General features: G+C 38.8%; 1 protein-coding gene across 4 annotated transcripts in view; it reads right to left on the reverse strand.

Moving 5' to 3' along the window:
* Window positions 1–23,209, reverse strand: part of LOC108714603 (dedicator of cytokinesis protein 3) — a 191,600-nt gene that overhangs the window by 89,604 nt on the left and 78,787 nt on the right. Inside the window, exon 1 of one of the 4 annotated variants that reach the window (XM_041590778.1) lies at window positions 15,242–15,411. The exons of the other annotated variants lie outside the window; for them this stretch is intronic. The gene's annotated coding sequence lies outside the window, so the exon portion shown is untranslated. Of the gene's footprint in view, window positions 1–15,241; window positions 15,412–23,209 lie in introns of those variants that run through there. 4 annotated transcript variants of the gene reach the window in all.

Raw genomic sequence — 23,209 nt, forward strand, 5'->3', positions numbered from 1 at the left:
ATATATTGCATAAAACATAAATAAAAAACTGCCATTTTAAAAAATAAGGGCCGCCCCCTGGGATCCTATGATTCATGGTGCACACAAACATACCAAACAAACCATACATGTTAGGTCACATGAGCCAATTAACAGACAGAGTTTTGTCTTTTGCTTCCACACTTCGTCCTGTTACAGTTAGAGCTGCAATATTTCTGGTCCGGTGATCTCTGAGGGACACACAGAGACCATCACGAAATGGTGGTTCAAGGCAAGAGATGTAAAAGGGATTTTTTAATATGCCACTTAATTTGATATCCATATCTGTTGCTCAAGTATTCATTTTGGGGGTATAGTTTTCCTTTAAAACACACAGGCACAATGCAATGTCATCCATGCCCTTTGGCTATACCTCTTATAAGTATATGCCAATATTTACAGTCACTACTCAGGGGTTTATGTAATAATAACGATCTAAGTTTGCCCAGGAGCAGTAATGAATAGTAACCAATCAGCAGTAGGATTCCCTGGTCATCTGTTAAAAAGCAAACATCTTACTATGGGTTATTGCTCCAGGGCAAACTTTGTGCTTTATATTACATATGGTGGTTTAAGTCATTTATCCTTAAATAAATATTACCTTATGAGTGCAAAGATTATCATGTGCAAAATGCATATTTGCATATTTGTATTTATACATTTGAAACAGGTGCTGATACTGCATAGTTATAACTAAATCACTCTCTGTAGACATCAATATGGCTGTTTATGGTCCCTTGATATGAGCCTCTGCACATACTGAAGGAGAAAAGCAATATTGCAACTATCACTCATGTATAAAGACAACTAAGTAGTTAAGCAGAGAAGATACTTTTGACCCTGGGACTTCCAGTGCTCCCTAACTAGCATATTTAAATGATATTATTATTAATGTGTATTTATATAGCGCCAACATATTTCGTAGCACATGTATAGTTTGTTTGGTATGTTTGTGTGCACCATGAATCATAGGATCCCAGGGGGCGGCCCTTATTTTTTAAAATGGCAAGTTGGAGGATGAAAAGAGGGCATGAGAGGACATTCCTCCCCAGCTTTAAGCCACTCATGAATAAAGAGCTGCCGAACACAGGTAGCACTGTATTCAGGGGGAAACAAGGGTTTGAATTTCAAAGAGAAAATGAGCTTCGGTTTCAAAGAGGAACATCTCACAACAGGACCTGCCTCTATAATTTTAATAAGTCCTGCAGACTACATGCCATATGCTACTTTTAATGCTTTTTGCGCAATGGATCCACATTTCTGACCCAGTAATTAAAGGCTATCTCTGGTGAAGCAACAGTACCCCACAACTGTACAGCCACCTGGATTTTCTCCAAATCCCGAACTAACTGTGTGGAGTAAATTTGGAAGACAGGCATAACATTTTCTATTCCTCTGGTATTAAGGGGGGTTGTTCGCCTTCCAAACACTTTTTTCAGTTTAGTTGTTTTCAGATTGTTCTTCAGACTTTTTTTTCAGTTGCTTTTCATATTTTATTTTACTTTATTACTTCTTCTTACTTTATTTTATTTTACTGGTTTTCCAAAATTGAAGTTTAAATGTATTGTTTGCGACTGTGGCAGCTCAGGGATTCAGGTGCAGATTCAGAACTGTTAGAATTTGCTCCATTAGTTGATACATTTCTCAGCAACATCTCTGGAGTATTAGCAACTATTGTATCAATTCTAACAGCTGCCTTTACTGAATCTCAGTGATTCTGATCAGCAGGGCCTAAGAACAGTGCTCCCCTCACAAAGCTGCTCCAGAAAGCCATAAGAAGGTGAAAAATTAAACTTTAAACTTCATTTTTAGAAAAATGGTCACAAATAGAAAACAGCGAGTAACTGACAAAAGTCTATTTCTGGTGCACAGGAACAATGCTGATGTTCTTCTGATTAGGACAGATTTAAGAAAGGTTTCGAATTATTTTCCTAAGCAGAAGAACATCAGAGCAGCCTCTTTCTTTCTCCTGACAACTTCCTTGACTACTTGGTGGTCAGAATGGTCGGAAAATGACCAGCAGGTGGTGCTGTTGTAACAAAATTAATTCATGTTAATAGTTCATGTATCCTTTAATATCTAGAAATTAAAAAAAAATAATGAATGCTTCCATGAATGCATCATACTGTAAGAGTTAAGCAAGAAGGCTTACTGAGCTGCTACTTTATTGCTTACATTACTTCATTGCTTACATTACTTCATTACTTACTACTTCATTAACTTACTACTGCATTTTCCAATTAAAAATGTAATTTGCATTGAGCTCTTTGAGGGTGAACTACTCTATGTATAGGGGTTCACCATTAAAGGTTGTTCACCTGTGAGTTATCTTTTAGTATGATGCAGAGAGTGATGTTCTGTGACAATTTGCAATTGGTTTTAGTGTTTTATTATTTGTTGTTTATTATTTGTTGTTATTTAGCTTTTTATTCAGCAGTTCTCCAGTTTAGGAACTAGAATATGAATATGAGAGAGCCTAAACAGAAAAATGACTAATAAAAAGTAGCATTAACAATCAATTAGTAGCCATACAGAACATTTGTTTTTTAGATGGGGTCAGTGACCCCCATTTGAAAGCTCGACATACTCAGAAGAAGAGGGCAAATAATAAAAAAAGACATAAAAAAAATAATAAAATGAAGACCAATTGCTCAGAATTAGCTGTTCTATAACATACTAAAAGTTAACTGAAAGGTGAACCACCCCTGTAATTGACAATAATCTCAACAGATAACAACAAGCTAATCTTAGAGAATATAAAGGAAGCACTTTTAGAATTTAGACATTTCTTACATACAATTATGAGTCAGGAGCCAGGTATGGATTAGCAGTAAAACTCTGCATTTTACCAGTAGTGAATATTTTCGTGAAAAAATGGCTTAGAAAAAAACACTCATACTGTAGATTCCAATGTATTTTAAACTGAAAAAGTCACCATGAAGAAAACACCCATTGACTCCATAGTATTGCGCTAAAAAAGTCACCATAAAAAAGTTGCTGTTTAAAGGTCGGCTCTATAAACGCAAATTTTCAAATTTCAAATTTTGCCCACTATGCAGATGCAATTTCAGTACAGAATAGGTGATGTTACCTTTAGACTGTATATACATATACATAAAGGGGTTATTTACTAAACCTCAAATTTATCTGGTCGGGCTTTTTGAGGCAAAAACTAGAATTTTTTGTGGGAAAAAAAACTTGAATTTTTCAAGATTTATTATACCCTGATGCTGCAAAAAGCCAGAATCCGAAAATGCACCATATAAGACCTGTCAAGGTTATGTATAAGTCAATGGGAGATGCCCCTATCCTAACTGGTAATTACTGTGGTTTGTGCTGGATTTAGCCCAATAATCTGTTTTTTTGGGCAAAAACCTGAAAAAATCGATTGGTTCAGGGAAAAGATCCTAAAAAACAAACAATTCATTTTATCGATCAATTTTGTTGGGTTTTTCTAATTCGATTTATTCTAGTTATTTTATAAATAAATAAAGCAAAATTAGGGATGGGAGTTTGGTAAAGCTTTTTTTATTTAAATTATGAGATGAATTTTGATTTTAGTAAATAACCTCCATAGAGAGGTAAATACAGTACAAGTAGAAACAATAGAATTCTACCTGTATCTGACGATTCATCGTTAACAATGACCGATGTTCAGGTGCCTTCAAAAGCACCCAATCAAAATTTTCCGACCGGTCTGAATAACGAGCCAAACAATATCCAAGTTTTCTGCCGATGTTGGTTCGTCTCCCACCATACACGCACCGAATATCATATGAAAATTGTTTTGTATGATATTATTGGTACGTTGCCACCTTTAGTATATTCCAGGGGTGGGAACCCAATGTCTCTCTGATTTCATCCAGTGCCTGAGTGGATGTGCTGTGAAGCCTGAGGCAGGAGGCCTGCTCACAGATCCTACTAAAGCTGGCCATAGATGTTGAAATTTTTAAAAGATCCGATCGTCATCGTGAGACCACGATTATCTCGGAACGATCGTACGAATTGTCCATCAATTAAAAAGACCAATTTGCCAGGAAAACAAAGGGGAGCTGCCTGCTTAGCCCTGCAAACATAGATAGATTGCACTGGGACCGACAAAGATTTTTTAACCTGGCCGATCAATTTCCTGACAGATGTCGGCCGAAAAATCGTAAGATGTTCGATCGTTCGAATCCCACTAACTGCACGATATTTTCGAAGAATTGGTCAGACTTTGCTAAAGTCGGTCATTCGGCAAGAAAAATCTTTGCGTCTATCGGGACCTTAAAGGGATACTGTCATGGGAAAAAAACATTTTTCAACATGAATCAGTTAATAGTGCTGCTCCAACAGAATTCTGCACTGAAATCCATTTCTCAAAAGAGCCATGTCAGATTTCAAAATTGAATATAAAAAAATCTGTTTGCTCTTTTGAGAAATGGATTTCAGTGCAGAATTCTGCTGGAGCAGCACTATTACCTGATTCATTTTGAAAAAATGTTTTTTTCCATGACAGTATCCCTTTAACTTATGCCTGGGACCAAACAGCTGGTAATTACCAGCAATACCTACCACCACTGTCTATCATGAAATGCTTGGGAGCCAGATTGTCATGAAATAATATGTCGTAAGATGATGGGGGGACGACACACAAAATGTCATGCCGCATGGGAACCATAGTGTGTATCTTGTTGTATTATGGTATTTTAGGGGGGGGGGTGTTGCTACAAAGTTTCCATGGCCTACCATATCAGTGCCTTGTGCAAGTGTAGAAGAGTCCACTTGCATGAATGGAAATGTGAAAGGTTTAACTCTGCAGCCATTTTTGAACCTATATTGCCCCTACATTAGATCCCTGTCAAATTCTAAATATTTATATATATATATATATATATATATATATATATATATATATATATATATAGATAGATAGATAGATAGATAGATAGATAGATAGATAGATAGATAGATAGATAGATATAGACGTATGTAAGGATCTATATAGCTCCACATAAGGGGTTGGATATATCTTTATATATAGAATATAGATTTAGCATCTCAGCTGGCAGGTTCCTAGGATGAAGGAGACAGGAAGGTGATGCAGGAGGGAGCTGCTGATCTATGTATAGCATGTGACAGATGCAGCATTGGGTAAAATTACACCTGAATGGAACCTGAGAGAGCCTGCCAAGTACTGCATGATGGAAGAGGCAGGTCCAAAAGTGCATCCGTATAAACAAACCTCTTGCATCCTCACAAGCACATACACCATGCAATTCTGTGGGCCATTAAGCAAACTGTTCTTGTCATATCCCACTGTTACTGCTTGGAACCCTTCTAGGAGTTCAGGCAAACACTCGAATAGTCAGGGGCCCAATAAGTTATAGTGGAAGATTCACAGAGTTTCCCGAACATGTTGTGACCCCCAGTCTCTCCTGAAAAATACAGAATTAAGATATGACATCCTATGTTTCCTCATTACCCTGTTTCTCGTTTAACTGAAACTGGTGACACAGTTATTCTATGCATTGCCCCACAGGCTCTGCAGATGTCATCCCTTTATATCTATGGTTAGACCTGCCCTGCTGCTGCTCTTATTTCCATTATGCTTGGACAAATCCACACTTTAGGGACAATTTTAACAGAAGGCATTTCCTACATTTATATTCTTCCTAGAATTACATTTTATAGTATGATGCACTCATTGACTTAATGTATATACCGTTCTGTTCTGCCTTTCTTCTTCTCTTTGCCCTGATAAAAATACCCCCCCAAAAAAACATATATCCGGGCAATGATGTATGTTTGAAAATGGTTAGCTACAGAATGAAAAGTTTAATTACCCCCAAAAAATAACCTAATAAAGACCAAACTGAATTTGGCATGGGATACCACCGTCTATAGCAGTGAGAAACATGCAAGGTTTCATGGGTGTCACCATTAATGTTGCCCTTTAATGCTTTGAACAGCATGCTAGAATGCTAGGTGGATGCAGGGTTGCTTTCATTAGTTGCTGGTTGTGCTACTGTTAGTACATCTGGTGCAAATGTTTCTTTAAGCAGCACATGTGTTCCTATGTCTGAAGAGTGTGCTCTAAATTGGCATATGATAACAAACATATCTAATGTGCAGTGCAGAGAACAGTTGTGGGGGACGGGTAGATTTTGACAGTTTTTGCACTGCACATAGTAAATGACCTCCACTGTGTATTTTTTCAGTCTCCTGTAGGTCTACCATGAACCGTATGTAGTAAATGTTGGGCTTATTAACTAGCACTCATTAGGGAACATTTACTTTGACACCAGGCTGCTAAGAAGGAGCACTTGGAGATGCAAAATTACGTCTTCAAATGGCACTTTTGTCTGGGATCTGGCTGCCTTCTGTACCTCATGCTGGAGAAAATCATACGGTGTAACTTTTTTACACTTTGCACCCGTACCCCTGTTTGATGTTGAGTGCCCCAACTGCCCTAACCTCTATTCCTTTTGAAGCAGAGCAAGAGAGGTCACCATTGCTAGTGCAGTTTAAAAAAATGGAAAATGAATCTCTGTTTACTGCCCCTGCTAAAGTGCTGCCTGAGGCAAGTTTCTTAGGGTGTCTCATGGCAAAAAGCACAGTGGTAAAACAAAAATGTGATCATTTGCACCTATATTTTGGCTTTGCGCTGCTTTGGTAAAAAAAGTCACATAGGTTTATGACATAGCATTTTGACAGTGTGCATTTTTACTTTAGAATACTTGATGGAGCTTTAAGAGTTTATAACTTCCCTACGGCTAGGTATGTTCCTGTCTTAGGTGTCTGTAGGGTGATGTGAACTGAGTATGTGTATGATCCTCAGTTTTATTCTGCTGCTCTTTAGACTGCCTACAGACTCAGTGCCCTCAAGAAAGAACAAAAATAAATGAGAACGCATGGGGCAGGCTCCTAGGGATGCTGCAGCGTCCTTGCCTTGAATAATAAAAAGAAGTTACTGGTTTCCACAGATGCTGCTTCTTTTATCTGTGATGTTATCTCTGAAGGGGTCAACCTAGTTTTTTGGTATATAAGTTGTTCTTTACATTTGTAAAGCTGCTAGGTGCTGCTTATATTCTTTGCCCCGTTGTTTACATAAAGCCTTATCCATATGAGAGTTTAAAGGGGGTGTTCACATTTAAATTAACTTTTAGTATGATATAGAAAGTGATATTCAGAGAACATTTGCAATTGATTTTAATTTTTTTATTATATGAGGTTTAAGTTATTAATCTTTTTATTCAGCAGTTAGCAATTTCAGCAATCCGTTTGCTAGGGTTCAAATTACACTGGCAACCATGGTATAGATCAGGGATCCCCAACCTTTTTTTTTTACTCGTGAGCCACATTTAAATGTAAAAAAGAGTTGGAGAGCAACAGAAACATGAAAAAGTCCATAGGGATGTCAAATAAGAGCTGTGATTGGCTGTTTGGTAGCCCCTATATAAACTGGCAGCCTACAGGAGCCTCTGTTTGGCAGTACATCTGGTTTTTATACAACCAAAACTTGCCTTCAAGCCTAGAATTCAAAAATAAGCACCTGCTTTGAGAGCAACATCCAAGGGGTTGGTGAGCAACATGTTGCTCACGAGCCACTTGTTGGAGATCACTGGCAGGGCCGCCATCAGGGGGGGACAGGGGGGACAAGCGTACCGGGCCCGGGCATGAAGGGGGGCCCGGCAGCGCTGCATTTTTTTGAAGATCCGGGCCCCCCTTACGAGCGCCCGAGCCGTACGTCTTGCCTCTTCAGTGCCGAATGCGGAAGTGCCGAAAAGCCGAAGCCGATGCGACGAAAAGACCCGAAGTCACGGAAAAAGCCGAAGTCCCGAAGTCACGAAGCGCCGAAAAGACCCGAAGTCACGAAAACAGCCGAAGCCGAAGTCCTGAAGCAGCGCAAAGACCCGAAGTCACGAAAACAGCCGAAGCCGAAGTCCTGAAGCGGTGAAAAGACCCGAAGTCACGAAAGGAGGCGAAGTTGAAGTACTGAAGCCATGAGTTCAATTCTACTGAACACCAGTTTGTGTTTTTTTTTTTTTTAATCCCCTGGCCACCAATGTATTATTTTAATATTCTATAGGCCCCTGCCACCAATCTTTTTTTTAAAACTTTTGTTTTTGGGGCCCCAATTTTTTTTTTAACTCGTAAGGGGCCCCTTGCCACCATTGTTTTTTTTTGGGTTTTTTTTTAAAAAAAAAATTAATTTTCTTTTTGGTGGCCCCAAATTTTTTTAACTTGTAAGGGGGCCCCTGCCACCAGTTTTTTTTTTTTTCAAAAAAAAATTATTTTTTTTTAAATTTTTTTTGGGGCCCCAATTTGTTTTTAACTTGTAAGGGGGCCCCTGCCACCATTTTTTTTTTTTCAAAAAATTTTTTTTTTCTCCAAATTTTTTTTTTGGGGCCCCAATTTGTTTTTAACTTATAAGGGGGCCCCTGCCGCCAATGTTTTTTTTTTTTTCAAAAAAAAATTAATTTTTTTTCAAATTTTTTTTTGGGGCCCCAATTTGTTTTTAACTTATAAGGGGGCCCCTGCCGCCAATGTTTTGTTTTTTTTTCAAAAAAAAATTAATTTTTTTTCAAATTTTTTTTTGGGGCCCCAATTTGTTTTTAACTTAGAAGGGGGCCCTGCCACCAATGTTTGTTTATTTTTTAGTTTTTTTTTACATTTTTTTTTGTTGGGGCCCCAAGTTTTTTTAACAGGGGGCCCCTGCCACCAATGTTTTTAAAAAAAAAAAATTTTAATTTTTTTTTTTTTGGGGCCCCAATTTTTTTATAAGGGGGCCCTGACCATCAATAGCTTTTTACAACTTGTGTGGGGGGGGTTACTTTTTTAGCGCTGATGTCTGTGTGGTCTTTTAACTGCGATGTGGGCGGGATATGGGGCGGAGCTTGGTCGTCAGTGTGGGCGGGGCCCAGGGGGCCCCAAAAATTTTGTTGTACGGGGCCCCGTGATTTCTAATGGCGGCCCTGATCACTGGTATAGATGTTACAGTATATTGTCTTGTCTGCGGACCACTAGGAAACCAGGAGATCCTCTGGTATTGTGACTTAAAGGGGTTGTTCACCTTTAAATTAACTTTTAGTGTGACGAAGGCAGTGATATTCGGAGATAATTTGCAACTGGTCATTATATTTTATTACTTGTGATTTTTGAGTTATTTATCTTTTTATTCAGTAGCTCTCCAGTTAGCAATTTCAGAAATCCGGTTGCTAGGGTCCAAATTATCCTAACAACCATGCATTCATTTATTCAATAGGAGACTGGAATATGAATAGGAGAGGCCTGAATAGTAAGATGAGTAATAAAAAGTAGAACTATCTATAAATGTTTAGCCTTACAGAGTATTTGTTTTTAGATGGGGTTGGTGACCCCCCTACTTGAAATCTGGAAAGAGCCAGAAGAATAAGGCAAATAATCTAAATAATCTAAATAAAACTATAAAAACTAGTAATAAATAATAAGAAAGGTGAACCACCCCTTTAAAAGATAATATTTGATCTCAAAGACTTTATTGCTTGTATGGCAGATTCATGAAAGTCCATATTACGTGCTTCCAAGCAGCAGAAGCACTAGATGGAGCTTCCCATGGGTGAGCACTTATTAGGCTGTATAAGGCAAGCAAATGAAGTGATTTATATATGAAACCCTTGCTTACCATACTGTATGTGGCAAATATTCATGAATTATGTAATGTATAATGTGCTTCCATTCTTAATGGCCTTATGCCTCCCATTAAAGGGCATGTAAAGGCAAAAAAAAAAATCCCATTTTCACTTTCTTTAATGAAAAAGAAACCTATCTCCAATATACTATAATTAAAAAATGTGTACTGTTTTTATAAGAAACCTGACTGTATGCAGTGAAATTCTCCCTTCATTTACTGCTGTGGATAGGAATTGTCAGATGGTCCCTAACTTCTGAGCAGGGAAACAATCATACTTATAAAAAGCAGGGGGAGCCCCTGCCTTACTTCCCAGCCATGCAGAACTCAAGCAGCTTTGTTTATTACGATCCCTAAGCAGCCCAGACCACGCTGAGCCAACTTTGAAAGCATAAATTATTTGTTTGATTAGGCTTGTGGTGCAGTAAGTTCATGTTTATATTTAGTATACAATCTCTAGCCTAATTATATTTTAGACTTTACACGCCCTTTCATATAGAATGACAAGCTTGCATATGGTGCCCTAAAGGTTATTTTACAACACAACATCCTACCAAGAAAGCTGAGAAATACTAATTAAGGTTCTAATCCTATGGGAAGTAAAGTATGGAAATGGGTATTCTCAGCAAATGGAAGGAAGGGGATTTCAATGAGCATGATCCATTGGCTGGTTATAAATATGGATGCTCTAGTCATCAGGTCAGGAGCAAATCTAATTCTAACATCTCAAAACACAGTTGTTATCTGTAACTAGGATTTACCCATAGTTTTTAAACTTTTTATATTATTTTCAAATCCCCCCCAAGTGAAAAATGCTTCCATGACAAAATCTTAGATGATCATTTAATGATTTGATTTTTGTAAATTTATATATACACTTGGTTTGCAACACACATATTTAATATCAATTTTTTTTCCATCAATATCCAACTCGAAGCTCCACCATGCTTTTCTTATCCTTTACTACTGATTACTGTCCCCAAGCCAAGGTAGAAAGAGGAACTCCATGCAGTACTTTCATACATAAAAGCAGTAACTGTAAGTCAGTTCAACAAAAATATATTTATATCTGTAAATAAAGCAGTCAATATGCCTTCAGCATCTATACATAGATGCCTTTCTTTGTAAGTATCGTAGCAGTTGGAGAACTTCAGATGGTTAACATCAGGGAGTTACACAGCTAAAAGTCTCATAGATGAGCATTGATTTGGGGATTTAGCACAGGCATTTCGGACCAAATCGTGTGACTTACACTCACATAAGAATTGATTGCCCAAAACAGCGACCTTGACCATGTGGATCTTCACCTGACCCAAACAAAGATAGGGCATCACCTCCAGAGTGGTCCAACTAACTGGCCAACTGTAGTGAAATCTTATTGTACCTTGGGAAGGCAGGACCTCAACGATAAATACACAATGAATGAAGGCATTTGACATGAAGCCCTTATATTTTAGCACCTGGAACAGGAACAGTTAGACACTGCAATCTGCATTTTCACATTTCTCAAAACCAGCCCCTTTGCTCAGACAACAGTAACACCCACCATAAATGTAGCACTGCAGCAAACTGACATCGTCTCTGCCTGCACTAATGTTACATAACTAGCACTGTCACGAATTGTACTTAATTGCTTCATGTCCTCCCACACTGTGCATAGATTGTAAGCCCTGTGGGGTAGCAACGTCTTTACTAGGGTTTGTCTTCTAACGTTGCTTTATGTGCATCTCCTGTTTATTATGTATTTGTAAAGGAAAGACTTTTATTAGTGGAGCTTCTAGTAAAATATTCATATTAATATTCATACAGTCTCATTAACAAACTAATTATGATGTAATGCCATCAGGGCAAAAGTAGCCACCTCAGTTGCACAACCAATACTTCTGTCACACCAGAATGGACCATATGCTGGCCGATATACACAGTACACAGATATGGGCTGTGATTGGTGGGCCACCACATACGTAAAGAAAATGGTATGAAACTATTGGTGTGTGTATGGCCACCTTAAACCCAGGACACAAAGGCAGGAATTCACAAAAAATTTTGGTAAAGTAAAATGTAATTTTGTTGTAATGTTGTATTTGCCCCAACTTATCCACAGACCCCGTTTCATTTTTTCCACTTCTACTGACAATTTTCAAATAATGTTTAAAAATGTTTTAAATTGGACAAACGGCTTCTTATATAGAGTGGCGCCGGAGGTGGAGGATGATCAGATATGAAAACTCAATCGAAGGGAATATAAATAAAATATTTGTATTTTATGTCCAACCATTTTGAGAATTAGTAATTTTTTCCGCCAAAATGACTGGCTAATTTGTCTTAAATCTGTACAGAGAATTTTTTTTGACACACAAACAACAATTTCACAGGGCAATAGTTATTTTTCACAGCACACAGGTTTTTTACTTGTAACTTTATCAAGTTTCCATCATTAAGGGCTCTTACACACTGACGTTTTCTCCTACACTCCCCTGCATTGCAATTTCTTCCGTTCAGCCGCAGGGGAGCAGTAGACACACTCAATTATTGTGAAAGGGGCTTGTACTCACACAGACGCATGTATGCGCCGAATGCAGGTGAAATGCAACATGCTGCGTCCCACCTGCGTTTGCCGTTTAAATGCGTCTGTGTGAGTACTGCCCCCTTCACAATAATTGCGTGCGTCTACTGTTGCGCTCTGCTGCCGCTGAACGGGAGAAAGCGAAATGCAGGGGAGCGCAGAAGAAAACGTCCGTGTGTAAGAGCCCAGAATGAAAACTAGATGCTACAACTTTCATACATTATGGTTTGAACTCAACCATATTAAAGAGTTCATAAGCTAAGGTCAAACATCCGTGGGTTGATAATTTTTGATTTCCCGCTCCTTTATGTTTTATTTTTGTTATTATTTCATTATATGATTTCATCTTTTAGCTTATTTCTATGTTTTACTGTTCTATTATTATTATTATTATTATTATTAACATGTATTTATATAGCGCCAACATATTGCGTAGCACTGTAAAGTAAATGTTCTACTTTAATGTGATATGAAAATATATAAATAAAGAGAAATAAAAAAAATTATAAGCTATATTCTATGAATTTGCTGTGTTTATGACTTCTTTACAATTTGGAGATCAACATTTTAAGAACTGTGTATTTATCGACACTTGTGAATTCCCTCTAAAGTGTCACTCTACTAGACATTCCACCATAAAATCTTCCATGGCAAACATTCTGATACCTTATTTAAATAATATAATTATTTAAATAATATATAATTTTTTAAAATATACACTACCAGGCCTGGATTGGCAATCTATGTAAGATGCCATAGATAGTCACTATTAATTGGACTTGTGTGGGGCTGTTGGAGCTTCTGCGTACTGTGAAATGCCAGAGCCTATTTTAAATCCCAGTCCAGGCCTGTACTATTAAATATATGCAGTAAATGCATACTCCATTGAGTGTTGTATTCTTTGCTGGAAAGTGTATGAATCTACCCATGCCATCTGTCATTGGCTTGGATCGAAAGAACTTGTCACTGCTGGTGACAGGCACTGTCCGTTATAACCAATGATAGGCAGCGTTTGGATTCAGGCACTTGTCCCGTCTGCCATTAGCCTAAATATATATTTTCTGCCTGATGCACAAGAAAGCTAAGTGACTAGCAAAGGTCAACCCAATGTGCGTGACCTGACAACCTAACCTCTCACTCAATATACAAGCAGACATCCCATCACACAATGTGGCATCATGTCAAACAACTATCACAGTTACACAACCTGATACGTGATTATACAGCTAGTCAGACCAAGACATAAACTAGCACAACTTAACAATTCCAACACACAACAATTCACACAGCCTGACACCACATGACACAACCTGACACTGTGAAATAGTCAAACATCCCCTCAAACAGTTTGATTCAGACCAACTGCACTGCCTCATAATGCCAAATGACTACCCACAGTGATACAATTACAGATCCCTTTACAAACTATATACACCACTCAATCCAAGCTCACCAAAAACAGTGAAACCAAATAACGTCACCCAACCGTGCAACCTATAAGGCTAGTGTTCTGACATTGCAGTATGCATCTGTCACACAAGCTGACACCTTTACATTGTCACATAACCTGACACCATATTACAATCTTTGAGGTCACTTACTAATAATGCTGTCATCCAACCATCCACTCTGGTTCTGTCCGTATAAGTATAATGCCCTCTTGACCATCGATCCATTCCCTATTGAACAGTAACTTTTCATTGCGTCTGTCCCTCTTACATTCATGCACCATTCTTTTCCCAACATCATGTTTTGTAAACCTGCACTGCCAGCCATACACCATGATGCACCACTTATTTTAAGGGGTGTAAGGACATATATGCCTTAGGCTAGTGGTTCTCAATCTGGGGGGTGAGGGTTTGGAGGCCCATACTTAAAGCCCATTAGAGTGAAATTTGATGAGAATGTCTATTGTTCTCCCAGATACTCTTCTAAGCCCAACCTGATTACAAACAGTGAGATTTGGGGTGAAGATTTATTTACTGTACAAGATATCCTTGAAACTATGGGTGAATAGCCCTGATGGTTACATTCAGTGAAATTTGGAGTGAAGGCTTATTTGATCTCCTAGCTATTCTTACATCTATTTGTATGTCTAATAGAATTGTATAATTTGAGGACAATGTCCATTGCTCTCCTAGATATTCCTCTAAAGTTAACCTGAAGGTTGTATATAGTGAAATTTGGGGTGAAATTTTGTTTGCTCTACAATATACTATGAATATAAACCTCATAGTATTTATATATATATATCTAGCTATGAACTAACAGGTGGCCCACAATAGGCAATGGACCTCAATCGGTGGCTTGAATGCAAAAAGCTCTGCCCTAAGTTTCCTGCTCTCAGTCCATCCACAGATCGGTAGTTTAGATTAGCCTAAAGGTGGGGTACTGTCTCGTCTACGTCGGTCTCCCCTCTATGCCAACCATTTTATACATTCTGCATGAACAGATATAGTTCTCTAGATGTACAGTTCCTCCTGCGGATAATGCAGATTGTCACCAATATAAAAATCTGAATGATATCTACTACTTATTTTTCTCTACATACAAACGCAATCATGGAACGCTCATGTATATTGCTCCTTGACGTATAGCAATCCACATATCATTATGCATACCATTTACACATATATATATATATATATATAGATATATATATATATATATAATTTTTTGGAATGTTCCTGCATGCCAGTGAAATGGTTAATATATTGAAGCCCCCCTCCCCCGCCAGCACACTAGTAAAATCCATGCTGCCTGCCCCCTGCCCTGTATGCGTCTGCTCTCCCTGTGACACATGTACAATATTTTCTAATAGCCTGACACACTCAGTGAGGGGCAGGGAGATTTGGGGGTGGGGGCAGGGCAGCTGACCAGGCAGGCAAAAAGGGGTTTTTAGATGGGTGACAGGAAAGATGCAGATGAGGGTAAGTGGGCAATGGGACAACCCAAAATCCCACAGGGGCAGAAAGCAAGACAGACAGTCATGGAAAAAATCTTACCTCTGCTATCAGCCTCCTCTCCGCTCTGTGCAGTAATGAGGCATCCGAAAAGGAACGAAAATATAAACCTCCCACGTACCCTGCACAGATCTCTAGAGCACACACACAATGAGCACACACTAGATTACTACATAGCAGCACAATCACACACTCACACAGCAGCATAATCTCACCCACACACACACATAGTAGCACAGGCTCACACCATTGCATCTCAGTCATGAACAGACACACACACAGCAGAACAGCACAATCTCTCTCACACACACAACAGCAGTCTCTCACATACACACATGCACAATCTCACACATATCAGCACAATACCATTGACAACAGTCACACACATAGCAGCACAATCATTCTGACACACAGGCACAATACCACACACTACAGCACAATCTGTCTCTCATACATCCAAGTCACAAACACACACACTCACACTGCCCATACATTTTGCACAATTAATAGTATTCAGGCTGTCACATACTTAATGCTGCAGTGATGTCATCAGAGTTCATTGATGTCATGATGCAGTCATCGTTCAGCAGGACTATACTGATAGACTAAAGTATACAAGCACTATGAAATGAGAATTATTATCCCACTGATATCCACCAGTCTAGACATCCTAGGGTTGTAGTTTTATGTAATATAAGACACTTGTTGCTGCCGCTTAAAAGTACATTGCATTGTAGTAACCATGTTGTTTTAGAAGTAAGTTGTACCCTGCTGGAAGCTCGCAAACCCTCCAGATAAAGTACAAGAGTCCAGTTTAAGTTCAAGGGATCTGGAACATATAGTTTCTAGTTGTAGGCATCAATGGCTTTAAATTAATATTGTTGTTTATCAGGTGCAAAATTGGGGCGTTTGTGAGAAACTACAGTTTCTTAAAATACTCAGTTTTACCTATTATAAATATATTTTTGAACATTTCTGTTTCAGTCCTTTTGGAGAACATCTGTAAATTTATTAAATAAGAACTAAAGTTTAACTGAAAAAGAAGGGCAGAAATGCTGTACATTACAACTTTTATATCAGCCCAAGGGAACCACAGTGAAGATCTGTGCCTCCACAGATGCCCCAGTAGCTCCTCATCTTATTTTCTGTTGACTCACTGCACATGCTCTGTGTTGCTGTCCACTTAAGGACTGACTCACAATATATAGTCCCAATATAAGGCTGATTAGTAATTAATGCAAATTATTAGTACATGGCAGCTCTGAACCTCGTATAATTAGCATCAGAATAATAAGCAGCCTTGTAAAATCATCTTATTAGACAAACAAAGATAATTTTCTGCTTAAAGTGATACTGACACTACTGATACTGAAAACTACTTTTTAAAATACGTATGTACTTTAAAAGTTACTTATAGGTCATGTTGATCATTTTTTGCTGAGAGGTTTGTTTTTGTTGTAAGTAATTGTTAGTTAAAGTTCCCAAACCTGACTGTTTTGCCAACCTGACTGTCCAATCTCAACCTGTCAGTTAGAGATTCTAATACTAACGGACTCCTGTTTGCACAAATAATCTCTCATATAGGAACATGGGGCATCAGACAGGTAATGAAAAAGCATTGTGCAAATACTTTATGGCAAAGCTAAAAGTAGCTTTCAAATGCATTATTATGATAGATGTAAAAAAGAGTTTCATTTCTGGTGTTAGTATCTCTTTAACAATTTGCAACAACCCCTAAGCTTATTTTCAACAGCTGCCCAGAGCATACTGAGCAGGTTCACTGCCACTTCTGACAAAGTCCAAGATGGGGAGCTCCTGTGATAAATTTCAAAGCTTGGGTCACTGCTGAACTTTTAGGCTGGTACAATATGTTACGTGTATAAAATATGGCATTTATAGCCATATTCGTTTTGGGGTTTAGTTCTCCTAACCAAACATATAACCAAATTTGTTCTCCATAGCTAGTATTATTTTCTATATAATAGGTGAAAATTGAGTAAAAAATGGGTTCATAAAATAAGTTTTCATTTACTAACATGGGACAAGGTGCAGAAATACAAGCCCAATATACTATAATATTTTCCCACAACGCACCTTGTGCCAATTGAGCCCTCCGGTATAGGGTGCAAAGATTTGTTCCTGACTATGACTGGGAATAGGAACCTGTTAAAAGGAACCTACAACTAGATATTACTCACTTCTTTATTAATTAGTCATGTAGAATAAAACAGGATTAGCAGGTGATGGTACTGTCTGTCCTATCCATCTGTCTTTCCCTGCCCCATCTTTACTCCCCATGAAGTGACGTCCTTTTGTATTATTTCCACCCTTTGCCCCTGTATTTCGTCTCAGGATCAAGGAAGAGAAAGCATTACAGAGAATAAGTCTAATTAAGATTTAATCTGTATAGTGTAAAGGGATAAAATGATAAGATCATAACCATGTACTGTGCCTAACCATACATCATACTTACCACTTTAACTATTACAAGCCATTAGTCTGTTGATGATTCGTATTGATTTGTTTGGTCCTCAGCCCTGGAGCCTGGTAGAGCCTGGCTCTTCCAAACTGGCATCATCTGCCATCATCAGCCAGCCCATCCCCAAGCTTTGACTGATCACCTAATATTGTAGGCATAAGGGCACAACAATATTGTACTTTAAGTCTGTTATGTCCCTACTTCGAATTATCTCAAAATCCCAATAAAAAGGTCAGTTAGTGGAATTATTAGACACGGGTTGTAACAAGACACTTTATAATCAGACATTGGAACAATAAAACCAAAGAAAATAGTGTACAGGTTGAAGTGACTATGGGGAGCAAAGGGTGAAAATAAAGGGAATTGTGTGTTCCAATACATGATTAATGAGTAGGAAGAGACATTATGTGTCAGTAGAGAATTATATTTATGGGTTATATAAAGCAGAAGGGATTTAAGTCAGTTGTGTAGAGTAAAAGAATAATACAGACACAAGGAGCAACTGAAATATAAGACAAACCAACACAAAATGAAAGGAGTTATAGTACCTATGGGAGCTGGGACAGATCATGCAGATATTGTTTATCCTGCCTTCCCGACAGTCTTATCATTTCTAAAGTCTTTATTTAACATAATGGTGAATCTCGTTAACTGTGAGTGCTGAAGCACAGGGCCCCTATCACTTAACCTTAACAGGAGAATAGGGGGTAAGTACTGTAACTGGGGAAGCATAAAAAGCTCCATTTCCCTGGAGTTTTTAAATAAACGAGGACAGATGACAACTGGTCTCCAAGACTCCCTCTACACCAGCTAGTCTGCACTTGGCACAGAATGAAATATGTGTAGCCTTCCTGGCCTGATGCTATACAGTAAGTAAATGTAATGGGGAACACAGTGAGCATATAGGATCTTATAATTGGACCGGCCATATAATTTTAAGCCTCATAAACCTCCTTTCCAACTACAAATCCATAACTGTCCTACATTGAAGGTAGACTAGATGTAAGGTACTTGTGTAGTAATGTACATTCAGCACAGATATTGTTTGGTATATAATATACACCTTTATTGCAAGGAGTACTAGGTCCCTTCCTAATAACTGCCCAGTTAGGGTAATATTGAATAAGCCCATAACAATACAAAGTGCTATCTGTATTGTATTTATTAGACTCACTGGTATGGCCCTAACAATGTCATTAAAAGAGATAAACAGAGGTGCATATTTATCAAAGAGTGAAATTAGAGCTCACACAGTCCACCGGAGTGGAATTCTTCCACCTCAGTATGACAAAAACACATTTTATTAAACACCAACACGCAAATTTACTAAAGGGTGAAAGTGAAAATTTGGAGTAATTTTTCTTCTTCAGGTGAAATTTTTGACCTGCTACATCACTGTGACTTACTTTGAGTCTGCTTAGTCTTTAAAAGAATGACATTTAAAATATGGCCATGTTTTCTGCATGCAGTTGATCTATGAAGGAAGAATCTTTGGAACAACAAAGCATCAGAGGGCTGGTGGCTTCTGAATGTACATTAAAAAGACCCACTTAGTCAAAGTTTTATCCCCCTTGCACCTCCAGCAAAGTGCTGGCATTTCTGTTTGAATGTACACATTTACAGTATGGCTGTATGCTCTGGATCTACTCACTAGGAATATAAAAGTCAGTTTACTGTGTGATAAAACAGCCCCAATATTATTTAAATTAGAAAGCATTTTCATCCTACTATTGTCATGTAAATATTAAGGCAGACACAGGGCTGGTTCCCCTACTACTAATTCACTAAGTCCCTCCCTAAGTCCCTCCCCCTAGCGGACTCCAATATTTGCCCATTGTTCACTTTGGTCCCTGGATAGAGGGCCTTGCCAACAATAGTGTAGAGCCATAATTGAAAACAAAAAGAAGAAAGGCTACTGGTACACAAAGCTGATCCAAGGGAGACTAGACCTAACTTTTCATTATGCCAAAACCACAAAAAAAGACTCAGGTATAACCATAACCTTGATCCACCCCAGTTATGCCCCATTATTTAATCTACTCAAACCCTGTCCACTCCCCCACAAACCCCAACCTCATTGTGATCCATAAACATCACTTTTTAAGTCTCTTGGGATTACCTCTGCCACAGAGTACCTAACTGCTGTACTGCCACCCTGGTAGCAGCCCTGGGCTGGCATATATAGTTACTGTTTGGAAGCTCAGATTTGTCCAAGCACAGGAATGGACAATACAATGGCGTAACCAGGCCGGAATGGAAATCTGTCCATACAGGCAAATGCCAGAGGGGCCGCTCTATTTTTTGTTAAGTGGGCCGCTCCTGATCTGCTGTCCGGGATTCAACTGATCTACTGCCCGAGCAAGTCCCCTTTCCCCACCCTTTGTACTGACTGTGTTGAGCAGTAAAACAGATCTTTATGTAGCCCCGCTGTCTCCTGTACTTCTCATAACAATCAGAAATAGTTAATTAATAACTGTTATATTTAACATTAATTACAGTTAAGTGAGAAATGCAGCTCTGTATGCACATAATTTTTGCAGTTTTACCACAATATATGTGTGGATGAGTACAAAACCATTGTATGTTTACATGTGGGCTGCTTTGAATTTTTTGCCCGGGCTGCTGTTTACTCCAAGTCCGTCCTTGGGCGTAACTATAGAGGAAGCCGATCATGTGGTTGCAGGGAGCCCGGGGAAAAGGGGGCCCAGAGCACAGGGTCTGTTTCCTCTAAAGTGTTTAAATAGACCTCCCCTTCGCTTTCTATTTCTTTTAACTTAGTGACCATGCGGTAGGGGAGGGTAGTTGCAGAGAGGCGTGAGCAAGAGCGCCTATGTGTGCCAGGCCTATGGTGTGTGGGGCCCGGCGCGCTCGTGTTACGCCCCTGGACAAAGAGCTCTACCTGTTTCCAGCAAAAAGATAAGGCCCTGATGGATTGGATTATGAGCAAATAACACTATAGTTCAATGGAATCACAAGTTGGTCTATAGTGCTAAAGGTACCTATGGTATCTATGAATAAGGGCATAGCACAAAACCCATCAGGTTGATGGCTTTCTGTAGCAGGTTTTGCTAAGCACAATATATCTTTGTGTCCTAGAGCGCCATTCTTCTTTGTTTTTGTTTGAAAAATATATTTCTAAGGGGCCCACAGATGCACTTACAGTCAGGATTATCACCTGGCTATCAGTGCATTTTGGGGCTCCTTAGAAATAGCAAATAAACTACCCAATCATATTACGTGCACCTCAACTGCAGGGTCTACAGTACATCCTGAACAGTAAGCAAAAATAACTGCAGGTGCATCAGATGCACAAAAATAGAACAAGTTGCATCTATTTGCATCTAAAGTACCAACCTACATTCAGAAAGCTGTTATGTCTAGAGTGGGCATCGAACTGCTACAAACATAAACTATGGCTTTTGCCATCTATTGAGCCTCTGCTGATCTATGATCCTCCTGATGTATAATGCTCTTTGTTTTGTGTCTTAATCACTAGAATTTCTCCTTGTAGTATTCACTTCCTAGGCTATCTTTTAATTCTGATTTTCCTTTATTACATGTATTTATAAAGTCCTTGTCCTCGGCTTGAGTTTTATTCTCACAATTTCCCATTCTGCCAGTAAAATATTGATCTTTTTGTTTTCAGGTTGTCTCCTTCCCATTTCAACAATCTATTTTTATTGTAATCTCCCTTCCTGACCACTTATGGTATATTTGCTCTCCCACTCAGGTTTCAGCACTTTATGCGATACAATCCCTTGAAAGGTAAAAAAAAAACCCTCATATTTATATGAGTTAAAGGGATACACAAAGGGATCCTCAAACATAACATTTTACATTTATACATTTTTATTCATGTAGAGTAATGTTGGAATAGAGGAAATACAAATATGGGATCCATTATCTGGAAACCCGTTATACAGAAAGTTCAGAATTATGGGAAGGCCATCGCCCATAGACTCCATTTTATCCAAATAATCCAAATTTTTAAAAATGATTTCCTTTTTCTCTGTAATAATACAACAGCAGCTTGTACTACGATAAGATATCATTAAGATTATCTAAGATATAATTAATTCTTATTGGAGGCAATACCAGCCTATTGCGCTTATTTAATGTTTACATGATTTTCTTGTAAACTTGCAGTATGAAGATTCAAATTATGGAAAACCCCAGGTCCCAAACATCTTGAATAACAGATCCCATACTTGTATTTAATACTTTTGTGTATTCTATTCATATAGCTGTTACTTTCTCTTATAAAGCAGCAGTTCAGTTATGCTTATTGGCTCTGTTTCTAGCTATCAATCCGTTTAACAGTATTATGTCACAAGTGGTTACAGAACCTGACCCAAAAAAACAGTTTTTTACATCACTTCAAGAGAGTGCTTTAGAAATGACAAAAATAAGGAAACTTAACATGGGAAGGGAAACCCCATGTCTTTGAGAACCCTACGGGGATAATCTACCGTGTGTAAAGTGCAAAAAATGGCGCCAATCAGTGTAATTGCTCCATGATTTTGTGTCTTTGTGCCTGTTGCATATATTGGTGCCATTTGGTGAATAAAGCACTAGTTGTACTTGTCATGCATGGGGTGGAATAATAGGTTCCATACTGACAATCCTTATTGGACACTGTTTTGTAGGTGCAATAGTAAGCACCTGTTCAAGGTTCCCTTGCACCACAGTATAATGCCCCAAGGTATTTGAAACCAGTACAATTGGTTCTTCGCCGGAATACAAGTAGGTGCAGCTTATTTGTATTCTAATATATGTAATGTCGTGTCTATGACTGCTCCTACTGGTGTGCCTACTGTATTATGAGTACCCTAAAGGAGAACTAAACCCCCTTGCTTATAAAAACCCCTACCCTCCATAGCCCACCTCCCTGCTCCCCCTCTCGCACAGGTGTTAACATTGGTAAATGCCCCTAAGCTGGTAATTACCCCTCGGTGCAGAGTCAGCACAGCAGAGCTCACGGGCGCCATCTTCCAGCGCTTCGGTAATTTTCGTCACTTTTGGCGCATGCGGTTATCACGAACATGCGGTTATCACGAGACTGCTCCATCGGTGCATGCACCGATACGTCGCTTACTTAACGAAGGTTACTGAAGCGCTGAAGATGGCCCTTGTGAGCTCCGCTGCGCATTTAACAATGTTAACACCTGTGCGGGGGGGGGGGGAGCAGGGAGGGGGAGTATGGAGGGTAGGGGGTAGGGGTTTTTATAAGCAAGGGGGTTTAGTTCTCTTTTAAAGGAGAAGGAAAGCTAATAGCCAATAGATTAGCCACAATAGTGCAAGCTAGAATGCTATATTTATTCTGTAGAATGGTTTACCATATCTGAGTAAACATCTCTAGAAGCTCTGTTTGTTTAGGATACAGCTGCCATATTAGGTTGGTGTGACATCACTTCCTGCCTGAGTCTCTCCCTGCTGGCTCATAGCTCTGGGCTCAGAATACAGCAGGGAGGGGAAGAGAGAAAAAAAGGGGGAGAGGGGAGCAAACTAAGCATGCTCAAGCCCTAGCCCTG

The sequence above is a fragment of the Xenopus laevis genome, chromosome 4L (assembly GCF_017654675.1).
Source record: "Xenopus laevis strain J_2021 chromosome 4L, Xenopus_laevis_v10.1, whole genome shotgun sequence".
NCBI lineage: Eukaryota > Metazoa > Chordata > Amphibia > Anura > Pipidae > Xenopus > Xenopus laevis.